The sequence below is a fragment of the Pteropus medius genome, unplaced genomic scaffold (assembly GCF_902729225.1).
Source record: "Pteropus medius unplaced genomic scaffold, Ma_sr-lr_union100, whole genome shotgun sequence".
Taxonomy (NCBI): Eukaryota; Metazoa; Chordata; class Mammalia; order Chiroptera; family Pteropodidae; genus Pteropus; species Pteropus medius.
Window position 1 is genome coordinate 3,597,843 of NW_024349801.1, and position 5,831 is coordinate 3,603,673.

General features: G+C 44.0%; 1 pseudogene; it reads left to right on the plus strand.

Moving 5' to 3' along the window:
- Positions 1-347: 347 nt before the first annotated feature.
- Positions 348-466, plus strand: LOC120623197 (uncharacterized; annotated as a pseudogene).
- Positions 467-5,831: the final 5,365 nt, after the last annotated feature.

Sequence of the window (5,831 nt, forward strand, 5' to 3'; positions counted from 1 at the left end):
ATCAGGCTCAAAGAAGTTGAGTTACTTGGCCAAACTCTACTATTATGAATTTCTTTATTCATTCATAGTTCCACCCAATATCTCATGAATGGTGCTGTGCACCGTGCACCGTGCTAGGCACCGAGGCTGCCATGGGGAGCAGGGCAGGTGTGCTCACTACCCTCGAGCGCTTTCAGTCCAGCAGGGGACAGACATTCCACACCTTCACACCGGGAACTTAAATCACATGACACAGTGTTGTGAGTTCATCTAACCTGGGCTGGGGGTGGTGAGCCAGGACTTCTTTCAGCATATGGCCTTGGCAGTGAGATTTGCTGAACGAAGAGAGGTTAAGAAGTAAAGGAGAGGTCTATGGCCATGCCACTTTGAACAAGCCTGATCCCGTCTGATTTCGGAAGCTAAGCAGGGTTGGGCCTGGTTACTACTTGGATGAGAGACCACCGAGGAAGACCAGGTGCTGTAGGCTTTAAAAAAAAAAAAGAAGTAAAAGAGGAAAGCAGCCCAGGCAGAGGAAGCAGCAAGTGCAAAGGCACTGGGGTGAGACAACGCTGACCATACTCACTTGTGTGGATAAGACAAACTCGAAGGAATGGAGTAAACAGTGAAACATGGGAGGTCAAGGCTGGAGAGGCTGGCTGAAGGGCTTGCAGGCCACTGAGAGGAGGTGGTCTTTCAAGCCCAGAGTGGCCCAACCTTGTGGCTCAGGGCAGTGCCAAGACAATCTCTGGGTATCAGCCCTCAGTCCAAGGCTTGCCTCAGCTGCCAGCAGCCTGGTTGGTATCTGACAGTGCACTGCTCACTGCAAGTGGCCCAAGGTACTTGCCGCTCTCATCCCTTGCTATGGGTGGCTTCAGCTATAGCAGCCCAGGAAGTGTCCTCAACCTGGGCATTTGCGTGAGTGTCCAGCTCAGAGATGGCCACTGCCTATTATGGACAAATAGTTCTAGAATTGCTAGAGGAGCTTGTTTTCCCTCCGGTACAGGGAGCGTGGCATGTACCTGAGCTTGCTGGGGTGGGGATCACCAGAATCTCTGTCCTCACAGACTAGGTTCTGCTGTCTGCATGAGGTCATGGTGGGGGACGCCCAGCTCACTGTGGGGTGCTTGTATCAGGGCTGCTTGCACACTCTATAAATTAGAGCTTCATTTTTACTGATTTTTAAATAGCTCTATTGAGACGTAATTTACGCACCATGAAATTTACCCATTTTAGGTGTACAATGGAATTCGACTCAACAATGAAAACAAAAACAAAAATAAAAACGAATTACCTACCTACTATGCATGACAAAGCTAACACTCAAAAACTTTATGCTGAGTTAAAGAAGCCTCATGCAAAAGAACACATGTGCAGTGATTTTATTTATATGAAATTTCTAGAAAACATTATTTCCTTATTTTGGAATATCCGATATGGAAAAATTCAATTGAATTTAAAATTCATTCTTTTTTTTTATCCCAAAACCTTTTTTGTACATTTGTTTATAATAGAAAACGATGTGCAATAGGGTCTTTAAAACAGTTTTAATTATTACCCATTTTTAAATAGTTTTAAAAATTGGTTAAAAGTTTTTTTAAAATCACCTCGTGTAAACCAAATGGTTTTTTTTGGCAGTGATTATTAAGATCTTGAAGAATCATCTTCAAAATGTCTCTACCAGTGCTAGATGTTGCATATGCCTTGTCCCATATCCCCTTGCCCCCAGTTCACCTGCAGCTCTGGCAGACAAGTTCCAGTCAGCTGGCAGCACCCTCCCTTTACCCTCCCCGCATTGCAAGCACCTGAGTTTCTCTTATTTTCTGCTTGAGAACTTTTTTTGGCATGCGAAAGATTGCTTCACTCATATCCCCGTGCAACTTGGAAGTGAGAAGATGGGTACGTCCTTCTATGAAGGGGCGGGGGCGGGGGGGATGGGAGATGGAGTGATGAGAGTTGGTAGATAAATATCCCTAATTCCTTACCCTCAAAGGGGGGCAATTCCATATGTAGGATCATGTCATCTGCAAATAGAGATAGTTTTAGTTCTTCTTTTCCAATTTATATCCTTTTTATTTCTTTTTCTGACCTCATTGCTCTGGCCAGGACGTCCAGCACGGTGTTGAATAGCAGTGCAGGCGGGCATCTTTGTCTTGTTCTTGATGGTAGAAAGCAAGCTTTCAGTCTTTCACCATTGAGTGTGATGTTAGCTGAGGGTTTTTCTTAAATATTGTTTACCATTTCGGGAAAATTACCTTCTGTTTCTAGTTTTCCGAGTTTTTTTTTTTTTTAAATCATGAAAAGGGGTTGGATTTTGTCAATTGGCTTTTCTGTGTCAATTGAGATGATTAGGTAGTTTTACCCCATTTTATTTTATTAATGTGGTGCATTACAGTGACTGAGCTTCATATGTTGGACCATCCTTGCATTCCTGGGATAAGCCCCACTTGGTAATGGTGTACCAACTTTTTAATATGCTGTTGGATTCTGTTTGCTAGTATTCTCTTGAGGACTTTTCATCATTATTCATAAGGGATAGGGCTCTGCAGCTTCTTGTGGTGGCAGGAGGGCACTTCTGGAGCATGTCCCACATGGCTTCTCGGAGGTCCCCGGCGGAGATGAGTCCCATGCGCCCACAGTGGTCTCTATGTCCAATGTCCTCCTTTACTGACTCCTCTGTCTCCTCTGTCTCACTCTTATTTCTGCACTTGTGCTTCCTGATGTCTCCTCCCTAGTAAACTACTTTCTATTGTCCTCCTCTGTCTCACTCTTATTTCTGCACTTGTGCTTCCTGATGTCTCCTCCCTAGTAAACTACTTTCTCTCAAGTCCTCATATCAGATCTGCTTTGAGAGGAATAAAAACTGGGAGAACCCAGGCTGGCGTGACTATTTCAAGCATAAAATCTAATTTAAAAAATTACATTCGTGGAGGAAAGATCAAAAGCCTACTTTAAAAAAATTAAATTACCTTTATTTGGAAGTTTTGTATTCTTTCAATATTTAAACATTTTCCCCAACCGCGAATTTTATGTGTTTTTTTTTTTTTCAGCATAAGTAAAAAAAATGATGCTTTTCCTTACCAGATCCCGGTAGGGGCCTCCACCCACTTTTCAATGGTCCCTTATGGGCTGCACAATGTTACCATATTCTGTGTGGGCTGTAAGGGCAGAGAAGTGTGTGGGAAGCCCTGCTTTGGGCAGGGGATGGTGGCAGCTGCCTGGTATCTGTGTGGAGGGGATTGCAGGGGACCCTGCCCTTGTTTTCTGTTTGAAGCTGGGAAACAAGAGGAGCCTAGGGCTAGACCCCCCAGCCTTGTCCTAGATGCACTCACAGAGTAATCAACAACACCCCCCTCTCTGCTCATCCACCCAATAACCCAGGAGTTCCCACCATTCCTCTCAATGAGACCACCATTTGCCACAGGTAAGATAGCAGATGGTTGGGCCCCATTCACAGAAGAGACCTTTACTCTTCCTTCCAGGTTAACACTAGAGAAAGCCAGTGAGCAAGAATGCCACCATTACCCTGGTTATCTAGAACTGCCTGTAACCTACATAAACATGCGCAGGGAAGCACGTATGGGAACCTAGCCTCAGCCTTGACACACAGTCCCTGTATTTTGTAGCGATTAAGAGCCTCAGTCTGGGATCAAGGATTCGAATCCTGCCACTAGGCTATTGTGTGACGCAAGGTGGGCAGCAGGAGGTTTGGGGGAGGGGCTTGCCAGTCTTGCTTTGGCTCTTGGACTTGTCCTAAATGAGATGGAACATTGAGGGGTGCTAGGCAGGGAGCAATGGGGGCTCCTTTACAATGCACAAGGGTCTCTCTGAATGAATAATCTAATTTAATTCTCAGGCTCTCAAGACTCATGCCTGGAAGGTTTGCAGATGTTGCTATGATGACAATTACTTTCAACATTCCCCCAGGCCAGGGACTGGACCTTTGTGGAGAAAGCATGCATTGGACCAACTATGACAAACCCTAGGGTGGGCATGAAGGGTGTCCCTTCCATAAGGAAGTTCTAGTTGGTCCATGGGGGTGAAGAGCCAATCTGTCTAATTCATCCCTCACTTAGATGATCTAATTACCCTTTTAACCTTTGTGGGGGCTTAATTAAGGCTGTTTAGTCTGGGTATGCTGCATTTGACTCATTAGGTAAAGCTCATGGCCTTCCCTCTAGTCTGTCAATGACCCAGATAGACAGACTTTCCAAGGTGTCCCCTGAGAGGAAGAGAAAATGAATGGTTTTACTTAAGCTCTCCCCAGCCTGTGGCGGGTGTGAGCTGACCAGAGAGCACTTGCAGGGGATTAGAACTAGGGGTTAGATACCACTCTTTTAGCAAATTGTATGGAAAAACGGCAAACCCAATGAGATCCCAGAGACCATCTCATCCAGGGGTTAGCAAACATTTTCTGTAAAGGGCCCAGATAGTAGATATTATAGGCTATGTTGGCTTTGGTTGCAACCACTCGATTCTGCCCGTGAAAGCAGCCATGGGCAGTATGTAAATGAATGGGTGTGGCAGTGTTCCAATAATACTTTATCAACCAAAAAAGATGGTGGGCCAGATTTGGCCTGAGAGCCTTAGTTTATTGATCCCAGATCTAGTAAAATTTTCTAAGTGAGGAATTCAGACAACCTCCCTTCTAACACCATAATAGCTCACAGGCTATAATCTTTCTGAAGCTTCCTTCTTCAGCAAATTTCAGGTCTTTTTCAAGGTTAAGTGTCATATTTTCTATATATAGTATTTATGGGTTTTCTGGCCATTTAACATGTATGAAACTAAGGTACCATTTTTATTAGATTCCTATTGTTTGTTTTTTAACATGTCACTGATGAAGTTTTTGAGTGTTGTTCTCTTAATCCCTTTCTTCTCATAAACTCTGTGGTTTTGTCATCCAATTTTGCATAGTGCAGTGATTTTAAGGAACATGTATGCCATGTTGTAGAAGAACTGACCGTATTTTTAATCCAGGTCTACCGAATTGTAGTCCAGTATTTTCCATCTGCATTGGTTTAGAATTGGCTTGGCCACAGTAACAAATAAACCTTGAAATCTCAACAGTTTCATACCATAAAGATTCATTTCTCTCTCACTCAAAGTATAGTTCAGGTTGGTGACTCTTTAGGATGGGTGCCTCCATGCTGTGACTCAGGGATCCATGATCCTTTATGTGGCTCTGTTCTCTCATCACGTGACCTCCATAGTCACTGACAAAGTGGAAGACGGAGCTGGAGGATCCTGGAGGATGTTTTCTAGATAAGGTCTGGGAGTGGCTTAGAACACTCCTGCCCATATTTGTCAGAAAGCTGTCACACAGCCCGTACCTAGCTGTGAGGGAGGCTGGGAAATGTAGTCTTCTTGAGTATCGAGGAAGCGGAACAGGATTTGATGTGCACACTGCAATGTCTTGGTCACATAGCCTCATCTCAATCCACTTACCTTTCGATAATTCACTGGCATTTTATGCCAGGCACTATTCTAGGCTCTGGGATACATCAAAAATAAAATAAAACAAAACTATAGAAACAAACCTTACTTTTGTGGAGTTTACGTTCTGGGGAATAGCTATAAAAAAGCAAACAAGTTAATGTTATGTGTGTCTGCTGTGATGTGCTATGAAACAAAAAGAATACTTGGAAGTGGGAGAGAAAGCATTGTGGGTAGTGGCAGCACCGCAACTTTAAAAGGATAGTTGGTTTGAAACCCTCTCTGAGAAGGTGGCATTTGAGAAAAATCTTGAAAGAGATTCAACAGGGAGCCATGGGGAAACCTGGAGTAAGAGAATCTTAGCCAGGGTGAACAGCTAGTGCAAAGGTTTTGAGGCAGAAACATACCTGGAATATTCA